The 12,146-nt window shown below is 47.1% G+C and overlaps 1 protein-coding gene; it reads right to left on the bottom strand.

Moving 5' to 3' along the window:
• The window catches only part of LOC306652499 (TBC1 domain family member 8-like), an 80,467-nt gene that overhangs the window by 60,844 nt on the left and 7,477 nt on the right, over window positions 1-12,146 (bottom strand).

Genomic DNA, 12,146 nt, shown 5'->3' with positions numbered 1-12,146 from the left:
CATCGGTCACCATTTTCCTGTTGAAGTATGATGCTCCCTTTGTGTTTAGGAGCATTCTAAGGGAAAGCCTCACTTCTGTTTTAAAAAAAATAAGAAAATTTGTGGGGAGAAAAAAGATGCATGGGCCTGTGACCCAAGGACATACATGTTCCCAGAATTTTCTGGTGGCCATAGTTGTCCATTCATCCATCCATCCATCACCCACTAATGTGCTTTGGTCTTTCAAGAGTACTCTCCTTTTCCTGGGTTTCCTGAAGAGAAATCATCCTTGGGTCTCGGTGGAATAGGGACATGTGTTCAGCAGAGGGTGTTGGTACACTGAATGTCTCAGAGGCAGTCCTTTTTGGAGCTCAATGGTCCTCATTTTGGAATGGGCTAGGGTATTATCCATGGTTAGGGTGAGGACACCCTGGGACCTGCAGAGGGAAAGAGGGACATTGGAGACTGATATTGTCCCTGGATTTGAGAGGACTTAATTTTGGGCCTGGGAACCTGAAACCTCATTACCTTAGGGCACACACACTCAGGTCAAGGTTTTGAGAGCAGTGTCCTTTCTGGGGTACAGGGGTGGTTTTAGCACCAGGAATTTCACTGCTCTCCATTGTAGTGGGGCAATTGGACCCAGGAAAGAGAGCCTGTGGTCTTGCTTTGTCCACAGCAACCCATGTCATGGGTCCTTCAATCACTAGCATTTCTGGATAAAAGAAGCCACTCAGACAGGGTTTTCCAATGAATTCTCTTGTGTTCACTCATTACTGTGATCTGGCAGTTACTCATCCAAGGGTCCTGTCAGCATGGACATGACTCAGTCACCACCATGAGTTCTACCATATGGTGGCTGCAGATATGCAACATCTGAAAGCAAATGCACATGAAAGAAAAGAGCAACAGCCAAGGCCAAAATAGGATCAGGTGTGACAAGGAAAACAGGAGTCACTGGGGTGTGGGGGATGGGCTCAGTGGGGTGGCATTGCCTCTGGAACCAGAATGACACAAGGGGTCAGCCCTGTTCATTGTGGGAGAAGTGTGTTGGGGAAGAAATAATATTCTCCAATTTCATCCATTTGCCTGCAATGCCATAATTTTATTATTCTTTATGGCTGAGTAATATTCCATTGAATATATATATACCACAGTTTCTTTATCCATTCATCAATTGAAGGGCACCTAGGTTGGTTCCATAGTCTGGGTATTTTGAACTGAGCAGCTATGAACATTGATGTGGCTGTATCTCTGTAGTATGCTGATTTTAAGACCTTTGGGTATAGGCCAAGGAGTGGGATAGCTGGGTCAAATTGTAGGTCCTTTCCAAGTTTTCTGAGGAATGTCCACACTGCTTTCCAGAGTGGCTGCACTAATTTGCAACCCCACCAGCAATCTATGAGTGTACCTCTTTCCCCACATCCTCTCCAACACCTATTGTTGCTTGTATTCTTGATAATCGCCATTCTAATTGGAGTGAGATGGAGTCTTAGTGTAGTTTTGATTTGCATATCTCTTATTACTAAAGATGGTGACCAGAGAGACCCTGCATCTTATAGAAGAAAAAGTAGGTACAAATCTTCAACTTGTTGGCTTAGGATCAGACTTTCTTAACAGGACTCCCATCGCACAAGAAATAAAAGCAAGAATCAATAACTGGGATAGATTCAAACTAAATAGCTTTCTCTCAGCAAAGGAAACTATCAGCAATGTGAAGAGAGAGCCTACAGAGTGGGAGAATATCTTTGCCACTCATACTTCAGATAGAGCGCTAATTTCCAGAATCTACAAAGAACTCAAAAAACTCTACACCAAGAATACAAATAACCCAATCAACAAATGGGCTAAGGAAATGACCAGTTCCATTTTTTATCCCACCATTCTTGTTCCCAACCAGGGTGAAAATGATCTGGTTCCGAACATGCATGAGCCCTGTGAGATAGAGACCCTTGATGGTAACAGAGAGGCAGAGCTCATGAACCAGCTGGTGCCTGTCTTTTTTGGTAGGAACCCCGACTGGGGCAGCACCTTCAGGTCTATTTCCTCAGGTTTCATCACCAGCCAGCAGGTGCTGGAGGTGCTTTCCCAAGGTAAGACCGTAACTCCGAGACCAAGTGTACCTTCGCCTCATGCTTGGGTCTTGAGGAAGCCATGTATCTATCAGAGAACCAAATGCTTTGTGAGACCTAGGGGGATCAGAGGACCAAGCTCATAGTATACTGTCAGCACCAAGTGGGTTGTGGTGGGGAGTGACCTCGCCTTCTCAGGCAGATGAAAGCACCCTCTCTCATCACCTGGTCCACAGAGGCATGTGAAACAGCCTACACACATTGGGCTCTGCTGTTTGAGGCTGTATGCTCAGCTCAATTCCAGGTGGTCTCAGTGAGGCCTGGGGTTTCTTTCTGGTTGCTTGTTCCCTTCCTGCATGGAGAAGCTCTGTGCTAGGGGCCTGATTTTCTTTTGGCCTTGGGGAAAGCGCTTTTGCATTAGAAAGGATGTTCCAGATTCCATAGTGCTGCAGAACTTCTCTTCTTAGTTACAGTCAGACAGGAGTTGGGGGCTGGCAGCTCCTATGCCCAGTGAGATATGTGCAAAGCAGATGTTTGGGCTCACTCTTTCATGAACATACAAAAAGCACCCACTGTGGGAAAGGTATGAGGGCAATTCAGTTGAAAATGTGGTAAAAATCTGCTCTCTTGTCTCTTTTAATGGTAGAAGTAGTCTTTCTGCATGTGTCACCATTCTTTCCTCCTTGAGACAGGACTGCATCTTGTCCTACCCCAATGAACATAGTAGACCAAGAGACCATGTTCAACACGAGGTGGAATGTGGCCAAAAGTGAGGACTACTGTTTCCAGAGTAGGAGGCTGCCCGGTTATTGGACTTGGAAAGGCTGAGCAAACCCTGGTTCCTGCAATTTTGTTGGGTGCATGCAGTCAAAGATCTGGGGACTCAACTGTAGGAGGAGGAAGGCAGAGAGATCTAGGTGGACTCATGGTCACCCAAGGAACTGAGAGGAATCTCTAGCCTCAGAGGAATCTCCTGGGACAATTGTTCCCACCATACCTCATCCCAGTGTGAATTTGCCTCCCTGTCCTCTCCCAGAGCTACAAAGATGTAGTCTTCACTCTTTGAAAAGGACAGATCACTTGATTCTCAGGGGAACTGAATGAGAACTCTCAGAGAATGAGGAAGCAAAGCAGTCCAAGCCAGGGAATGAGGTATCCCTGGAGCCCTGGTAATAATGGACCTAAGGACAGATCCTTCTGGATGTTGCCTGTCAGGTTGGAGAGCATGTAGTGAACAATGAAGAGTGTGTGGCCTCCCCTGAGAATGGGAGAGCTGGTCATGCCATGGTTCTAAACATCTTTGGGTGTAAGTTTTTTGTCCAGAGAGTTGTCCTTTCACTGTGTACAGCCACCGTGTCTTGGCTGTGGTGGACTGGCCTGTGCAGAGACAGGAAAGGCAGAGGCTGTCAAGGCCAGTTTTGGTGGTGGGGGCTGTGGGGTGAGAGTGTCCAGGCTTCTGCTGACTGCACACCTGCTTGTTCACAGTGCTGTGCCCATCAATCCGGGTACCTGGATAGAGTAGTACAGCGAGGCTTTCCATCAGCCTCCAGGCCTCATGATTCTCCAGCTGCTGCTGCCTTACCTTCAACTGTACATGGGTGGCTTGAATCTGGAGCGCCAAGCACAACACCTGCTGGCCCAGCTGGAGGATGGCAAGTCCAGCGAGGCAGATCCTGAGTGCCAGGAGGCCTGGGGTGTGTACATAAGGGTCTAGAGAGGTCAGAGTTTGGTCCCAGAGGGTGGAATGTGTATGGCTGCTGTTGGGCTGGGAACAAGGAGATGCCATTGTCCACTCAGGCCATGCCCCTGTCTGGGAAAAGGTCCGGCGTGGGCTCAGGTGCTGAGATATTCATGGAAGACAATGTGGATTGACTGTTTTTGCAAAGCTCACGGCCATCCTGTCATGTTGGAATCTTTTATCCTCCAGTTACAAGCTCACTTCCAATGCCCACTCCAGGGCTAGAGCCTCATCAAGGAGCTGCTCTGGTGGCCAGTGAAGGAGCAGCACCATCCCCAGAGGCAGAGCTCAAGTCCAGTTCCTCCGAGGTCTCTGCTCCGAGCTCAACAGTACCTCTATAGAACCAGCAAGTAGTAGACAGCTGCTCCATTCATGTCCATCTAGAAAATCAAAGGCGAATGGAGTATAAGAGCATCATGGTGAGCCATTCAGCAGGGGATCCCCTGGGTTCCCTCACTGGGGAAGGCAGAGAACATAGCTTGGACTAGGCCTGCCTTCATGAATTAGAGCTTCTGGAAGGTCAAATAAGATTGAAGAGGATGAAGAAGACAGAGGTCAGTGTTAAGAAGCTGACCTGAGATGAGGGAGAGCAGCAGCATGCCCCAGCTCCAGGTGTGAGTGGGCCTGCAGGGTGTGGGTTTTGCAATATGGAAGGGCAGGGGTAAGTGCTTGCTCAGATGAGGTCAAAGGAACACATAGGTTGCAGGCTACACTCTCTGCAGCCTGGTGTCTAGAGTGAGTTGAACCCTTGGAGGTTTGTGCAGAGGATGCAGCAGTCATAACTCCTATGTGCTGGAAGGCATATGTGGAATGGAAGGGATCCTCCTTAGCATGATGAGGTTAAGTTATTGCAGGTCACAGACAACTGGGGTTTTTCCAGAAAACATGAGTGTCATACTTTGCAACTAGCAACTCCCTTTGCAGAATTTTTCTGGGTGTGGGGTTTAAGCCCTAACTCTCTATGTGTCCAGTGACAGAGGAGCCCTTTTCAAACATTGCCTCAGTGGGGACCATGCTGCATTACACCACATCGAGGAATGAGGCCATGGAGTCATAAAAGAGTCACAAACATACTCTAGTTGCTGACTCTGTTTTATATTCTCTCAGGACTAAGGGGTCTAGGGTTCCTGCCTGGACCACCCACAAAGGGATCGTGATTCTCAGAGCAGAGATGGGATACAGGGGCAAACTGAACCATTCCTCCCATCTTGTTGGGCATGTCTGTAGAAAGGCTGTTAGGTATTTGCACCTTTTTATCAGAAGGACATAGCAGGGACAACCTGACTGTTGTACCAGGATGGTACTAGAAGCACATAGGAAGATCCCACATGAACTCTCAAAGGCCCCAGGTAGCATGATAACACATTGTGCCCTTGTCTTAAGAGCTAAGCTGCCTCCTGAATGACTTTGATCATTGTGCTCTGGGTAGATACTCCAAAACTCATTCTCTGATGAGTTTCTCCAACCCTGATCAGGTAACCTGCCAAGATAGGGCACCCACGGTCATACGTAGGGCCTTACAAGAACACTTGCTCAATGAGGAGGATCCAGAGGACTTTGAGCTGCTTCAGATTGTGATGGAGCATAAAAGTAAGTGGGTCCACCTGATGGTGGGGAGAAGTGAATTCCTGTGGGCTCAGGACAACTCACCAGCCAAAGAAAGAGTGCTGTGACCTGAAAAACAACCAGGGCATGGTGGGTCATTTGTAGAAACAAAGTGCAATGATGGGAGTGTAAACCAGTTCACCCTGGGACTGCTGGGTCTCCCTATCCAGCCTGATCAGGCTTTGTAAATGTCATATCCATGAGGGGCAGAAGAGATAAACAACAACTGGCTGTCTATTTAGGTAGTCTTTCAGGACAGTGACAAGTACTTCAGAAAAGTTCTTGAATGAAGAAATCTTGCTTTAGGCACCTGGCTTCCAATCTTTCCATTCGTGTGAATGGACAACATTTAGGTGTTTTGAGACAGAGGTCATATCTGTCCAAAACATGTGCAACAATAGAACACTTCACAGATTGGCAAATGGGCACTGGAGAGAGATAGAGGAAGGATGAAGAGCAAGAAGAAGACGAGTAGGTGGACATAAAGGAAAAGGAGTTGAAGGAGGGAAAAATGAAGAAGAACATGAAGAAGGCCACAACCAGAAGAAGAGGAACAAGAACATCATTAAGTAGAAGAAGAACAACAACAAAACAAGATCGAGAAACAGAAAGAGAACAAGAATATAACAAGAAACAGATTGAATATATGAATTGTTCTCCTCTCTGAAGGAGCCTATATTAATGGTATGAACTTTGTATTCATCACTTCTGTACATTACCAAACAAGATCTGTACAATTTTATTTTCCTTTCACCTTCCTGATATCAGTTGCCCAAAAGTAGTTAGTAATCTCATTAAGACTTGTTCTAAGTCATCACAATTGAAAATTTCTCAAGTGTTTCCTTTCATTTTCCTTGTAAAATTAACTATTTGGGGATAAGGGTGTGCTAGGAAGAAGCTATTTTGGTTGTTTGTCAGAGGAGTCCTCCTCGTTTGTGTTAAGTAATGTTTACAAAAGCAAGAGGTGCTGATAGAATAATTGTGTTATTCTTCCCACTTCATGATTTCTCTCTTATAAACATTGTTTTGCATTATTGGGCTCCATGTTTCTCTTTCTCATCAGATGATTTAAATATATTTGTCTAATTGCCTGAGACACTGTGCTCCCATAAATTTAAATTGAGTTTGGTTTGAAAAAACTCTGAATGCAAAGGAGAATGATGAGGAGGAAATAAGAATCAGCTGATTCAGAAAATAAAAAATAAAAAAAAATGGTTCCTGAAGGCACAAGTTTCCTGTGGACATCCTCCGTCCATGCCCAACACACCTCCAATTTATACCACCTCCCATTAGTTTCTTCACGTATGACTGGATTATTCCACTGCAAGGTCAAAGCATCCACCATCATGTGATTTTCTGAACCCCATGTGTGAACACTGTAGCTCCAACACAGGAGCGACTGATTGCAAACCATGATGCAAACTCCAGCATGGTCTCCGTGGTAGGTTCTACCTGAACAGAGAGGTCCTGGGGTCCAGGGTGCTTTCTGTTGGAAGCTGGTAGATTGGTTTAGATCCTGTGCATACTCTTTCCTCAGGGAAACTCCCTGAGGATGCCTTCAGTGGAACATTATCTAGATTGGAAGGCCCTCAGGTCTAGAGCTCAAGCCTGACCTGGCAGATGCTGTCAGTCATGGGGGATGTTCTCTTGTGTACTACTTGAGTGTCACTCACCTTCCAACCTCTGCCCCACCCTCTCCAGTGCTGAGGATTCCTGCTGATGGCAATGTGTTCTATGCCATCAATCCCCGCGTGGATTTTGATTTTGTCCTCAGGAAAAGACTCTCCAGGAAGTGGGCCAACAGCAAGACAAAGGAGGTAAACACCCACCTTACTCGCTCTTTACCCCTGGTGCTCCTTCACATCCACTAGAGTGACAAAAAGACTCAGCTCCTGGACATATGTTCTAGAATGCCCATAGAGCACCCTGACAGGTGGGGGTGGCTGACAGTTTCTGGGCCCTGCTGATGTTTCCATCCCCCACAGTTGTTGGGGTCCACTTCTTCAGTGACTCCCGGGTACCACAAGCTGTGAGCAGCAGCTCTTCGCTGGCAGCCAGACCACTGCCCCAGGCCACTGAAAGCAATGACTCTGGTACCAATAGTGTCATGAACAGCAGTTCCTTACTGCCTCATTACAATGAGCAGGCAGAAGACAGCAACTTCATACAGTTCAACCTGGAGGAGCAAAACGAGGAGGGATTCATAGCGCATCCTGGTAAGCCTCTTGGCAGGGCTGTCTCCTGCTTGAGCACAGGTGGGAGTGGTCATCAGTTTTTGGTCTTTGCTGATATTCTATCCCCCATAGTTGTCAGAATCAACTTCTGAGGCCTCAGCCATGGTGCGTAACATCAGCCCAGCCTCCAGTAATATCTCTTCTCAAAAGGCTAGGCCCAAACCGATGGCCACAAAACTCATGAAGAAATCCAGGGCCATTGGATGCTTAATGGGCAGATCCTCAGGGATCCAGTCCAAGAAACAGGTGAAAGACAGCTGCCTCATAAACATCAGACTAGAGCAGCAGAGTGCAAAGGATGTCAAGACTGTCCTGGTAAGCCTGGCAGAAGAGGTGTCCCCTGGTGCTATCCCAGGGCAGGGAACAAACACAAATTCCATGCCATGGGCTACTCTTGTCCTCTTGAATTGGGAGTTTTTCAATGGTCAGGAAAGAGAGATGGGAATAAAGAAGAGAGAGGTCACTGTTAAGGGCTTGACCTGAGTTGAGGGAGAGCATGACCATTTCCACCCCCATTTGTGAGGGAGTCTGTGTGTTGGATGGCAGTGTGCAGACCAGAAGTGCAGGGGCAGGTGTTGGTGGGAGGTGAGAAAAGGACAGCATGCAGGATGCAGGATGCAGGCTGCACTGTGTGGGATAGAGAATGCTGGTGCACATGGAAGAAGAGAGCAACACAAGATTCTTCCTACCCCTTGAACAGGGCACTGAGGGTCTCGCTGTAGAAGCGATATTCATGTGGATGGAACACACTCCACCTCCTGGGAGGTGCTGTACAAGGGCCCATTCCCATGCCACCCTGGCTGAATGAGGTGTCCTCCTCCATCCCAGGCAGTACTGAGCCTCTGGAGGCCCGAAGCTCTCACGGCTATCATTGGTCTTCCCTCTGAGTGTGCTCTGTGCCCTGGCAATCACAAGCAAATTCTCTTGGGATTCTGCCTGGGCCAACCCCAAATTCACCCTGCATTTTGCAACAGCCCTGGGAGAGAGGAGGTCACTGGTCCATTCCTTCCATCATGGTGGCATGAGAGTGTTTCTCTACCCAGGCTGTGGCGTCCTTTGACCCTGAATGAAATGTGGCTCCACAAAGGGCAATGGCAGAGCCAGGCTGACTGTAGTAGGAGAATTGGTGTCATAGCCTTGAGGAAGGCCCCAGGTGATTACCAGGAGGCTACCCTCAGGTAGTGGAGTAGTGAGTAATGATGGTTCCCCTGGATTTAGAGCTGTTTCCCCCTGAATGTCCCTGACACTGTTCTTGGTTAGCCACCACCCCAAGGCCCATTTCCTCAAGGCCTAACTCCCAAGTTGATGCAGGCGACATGCAATGACAGGGCTCCAGCTGACATTCACAGGGCCCTGGAATATCACTTGCTTATGGAGGAGGAGCCAGAAGACTATGAGCTGGGACAAATCATCTCCCAACAGCACAGTAAGTGGGACAATCCGATGGTGGGGAGCCATGTTGAGGAAGTGCACTCAGGTCAACTAGTAGCCCAAAAGAGTAGAATCTGACCCAGAAGAACACTCCAACAGGGACTGGTGGGCCTGGTGCACAAAGAAAACCACACTGGCATTGCTGGAAAGGCCTCTAGGTTCTCTGATGAGCCCCAGGGGCTAGTGTACCTCCCCACCAGGTGTCCAACCCTGGACAGCAACAGGCATTCAATGCTGACATCAGTGAGGAGCGAGGAAGAAAGCATTCTTGCAGGGGTCATGTGGCCCCAGGGCTCACTGAGAGGAGTGTTTGCAGAGGAAGATTGGAACACAGGGGCTAAGGATACAGTTGTTGGTGCATTTGTAGACTGAAGCAGTACTATTGAAAGCCTTCTCCATGACCAGAAATCCACTCCCTGTGCAGAGCATTGTCAGTATTCTAGCAAGCAAGAACAGGACTAAATCTGAAAAAAGAACAGACTGGGAGGCAGCCTCAACAGTCTGACACTGCACAAATGACCAAGCCTTCTGTGCCTGAGTCCAATTGCCTAGATGGAATCAGTAGAGCCAGGTTATTTTCCCTCACTAAATCAGATGAGGTTTCCTAGGCATGTATGCCACAAAGCTGACCTGTAATTAATGCCATTGTTGTTTTCTTTTCTGTGAGCCAAAACCCTGCAGCAGCCATGATCCCCTTTCTTTCTACACTGAAAACCGCATCAAAAACCAGCCTATGAAACATTCTCTCATATCCTAATCCGTGAATTCTGTTAAGTGAGTAGAGTTCATGGAATAGAAGGCTAAAGCCTTAGGCTGGGAAATTCATAGCACAGGTACACCCATCCAAACCCAAATAGTGAACAGACCCTTTATAGAGGAGGGCAGCAGGAGACAGGTATTCAGACCAGGGACTTGCTGGCCATCTGAAACCCACTGGGGGTTGTTGCATCACTGGACCATAGCAAAACATGGGAGTGAAGCAGTCCCTTTCCTGGTCTTTGGAATGATTGATCTCAGTAAGGCAGCATTTGTGGTGTGGCCTCCCTTGTAGGATGCCTGGTCCATGTGGAGCTGGCTAGCAACAATGACAGAACATGGCTAACACGAGGTGTCTCAGTTGGTCATACTTTCCTCCCTGTCAAATACTTGGGGAAAATAAGGGGACTCCTGTTTTGGCTCTGGGTTTCATAGCATTCCATTTGGTTCTGAACTGAGACTGTGCATTATGCCAGAGGGTGTAGCACCTGCAAGCTATGGAGCACTTGCCAACCAGGTGATAGAATGGGATATAAGGAGACTGAGAGAGGGAAGGTGAGAAAGATGGGAAGAAGAGGAGGACTACTACTAGGAGGATGAGGATTAAGAGGAGTCCCCAGGGCTGGGGATATAGCTCAATTTGTAGAGTGCTTGCCTCCCAAGCACAAGGCCCTGTGTTCAATCTCTGGTACTGCAAAAAAAAAAAAAAAAAAAAAGGGGGGGGGAACCCCCAGCAAAAATATATGTGTGCTAAGGGCTTCTTCCTCTTCAGGTCTTCCTCCATCTATGCCCAACCTTCTTCCATTTTCTCCCACTGCTTAGTGTTCTCTTCATCTTGACTGAATATTTCATGATCACTTCAGAGCACTCATCATGGAGTGCTTCCCCCCAAACCCACCAGTAAACCTTCCTGAACTGGGGGTGAAACCTTGAGCACATGAGTCATCTGTGTAAGATTTCAGATGTAATCCCTAGGGGTATTCTTTGGCACAGTCAAGAGGAACTCTGATCTTCTGGTGCCCAAAGCCTTTGGAGGCAACAGGCATTAGTCCTGTTGAAGTCCTAGACCTAGTTTTTCTTCCAGGGCGGTTGAGGTTGTGTCTGGTTGTATTGGAGCTGATCTGGATAGCTCTCAGGTCTGTGGCTCAGGCCTTTCCTGGCAGAGGCTGTCAGATGTTGGGGTGTCCTGCTCTGCACGTCTCGAGTGCCACCTATCCAACCTGTACCCCTCTCTCCCCAGAAATGAAGATTCCAAAGAATGCAAAAGTCTTTTGCTGGAGTCCAGCCCTAGCAGGAGTCCATAGGTTCTACACAGGTAAATGGGGCACAGGGAGACAGCATGGGCAATGGATGGAGAATGAAAGACACAGACTCTAGTTCTGGTGCAATCAATCCCACTTTATTCTGGGGAAGTCTGGGTTTATGTACATTTTTTCTTCAGGCTATAATGGCAGTTTTGTGGTTAATATTAAAGAAGCTTCCAAAGCATAGGCAGAAAACAGCAACCTTACAGATTATCCTTACCTAATCACAATTGTTTTAAGAATATCTAACTATGTCAGTGAGCTAATACAATGTTAATTTCCTTAATATCTAAACTCTATGTGACCTAAGACTATTCTTATTATTCTCACGGTTAAAGCGATACACACGTGATCTCATGTGACCATCTCTACCAGGTCCATCTGGTTAATATCTAAATTGCTGAGTTAAGGGCTACAGGAGGGCAGCGGTCCCAATGGTTATTGTGTACCAAAGTTTATTATAGGAGTGACATATTCTTTGTAGGAAGGAAGGAATGTTGTGAAACCTTATTATCTTACCTCACCACTACACATAAACAAAACCATCATTAGAATTTAACCAGCCTGTTGGAGACATAGGCAGATCTAGATTTATTTTCTCCAGAGGCATTCAGGGACTCATTGCATGGTTGCAAAATTATTTTTTACTTTGTTAGTGGTAAAGACCCATTGTTTTTCAGATTGTAGGTAATATTTTCTGGAATTTTTGTTGTATTCCCGTCATCCCCTTAAGCAATCTGTTCAGACTGAAATGAGTAACATATTATCAGAAAAACACAGCAGACAAAACACCATGTTCCGGAGCAAAACATCTGGCCATTCCTTTTAGGATGAGACTTTGCAAACATCCTCCAGAGGATCTTTGTCAAGAACTGGATGGAATTCCAGACACCCCCACAGTCTTTTATGCGATGAATTCCCATGTCAGGAGAGACTTTGTCCTGAGGAAGAGGACCTACTCTCAGGAGGAAAATGATGACTGGATCCCTCCCCAACCTTCCTTCTTATGAGGCAACTCAGGTGCGAG

This window comes from Sciurus vulgaris, assembly GCF_902686455.1.
Source record: "Sciurus vulgaris genome assembly, contig: HiC_scaffold_243_arrow_ctg1, whole genome shotgun sequence".
NCBI classification, from domain to species: domain Eukaryota; kingdom Metazoa; phylum Chordata; class Mammalia; order Rodentia; family Sciuridae; genus Sciurus; species Sciurus vulgaris.
Note: the sequence above shows the minus strand (reverse complement) of the source record. Positions and strands in the feature narration are given on the sequence as shown.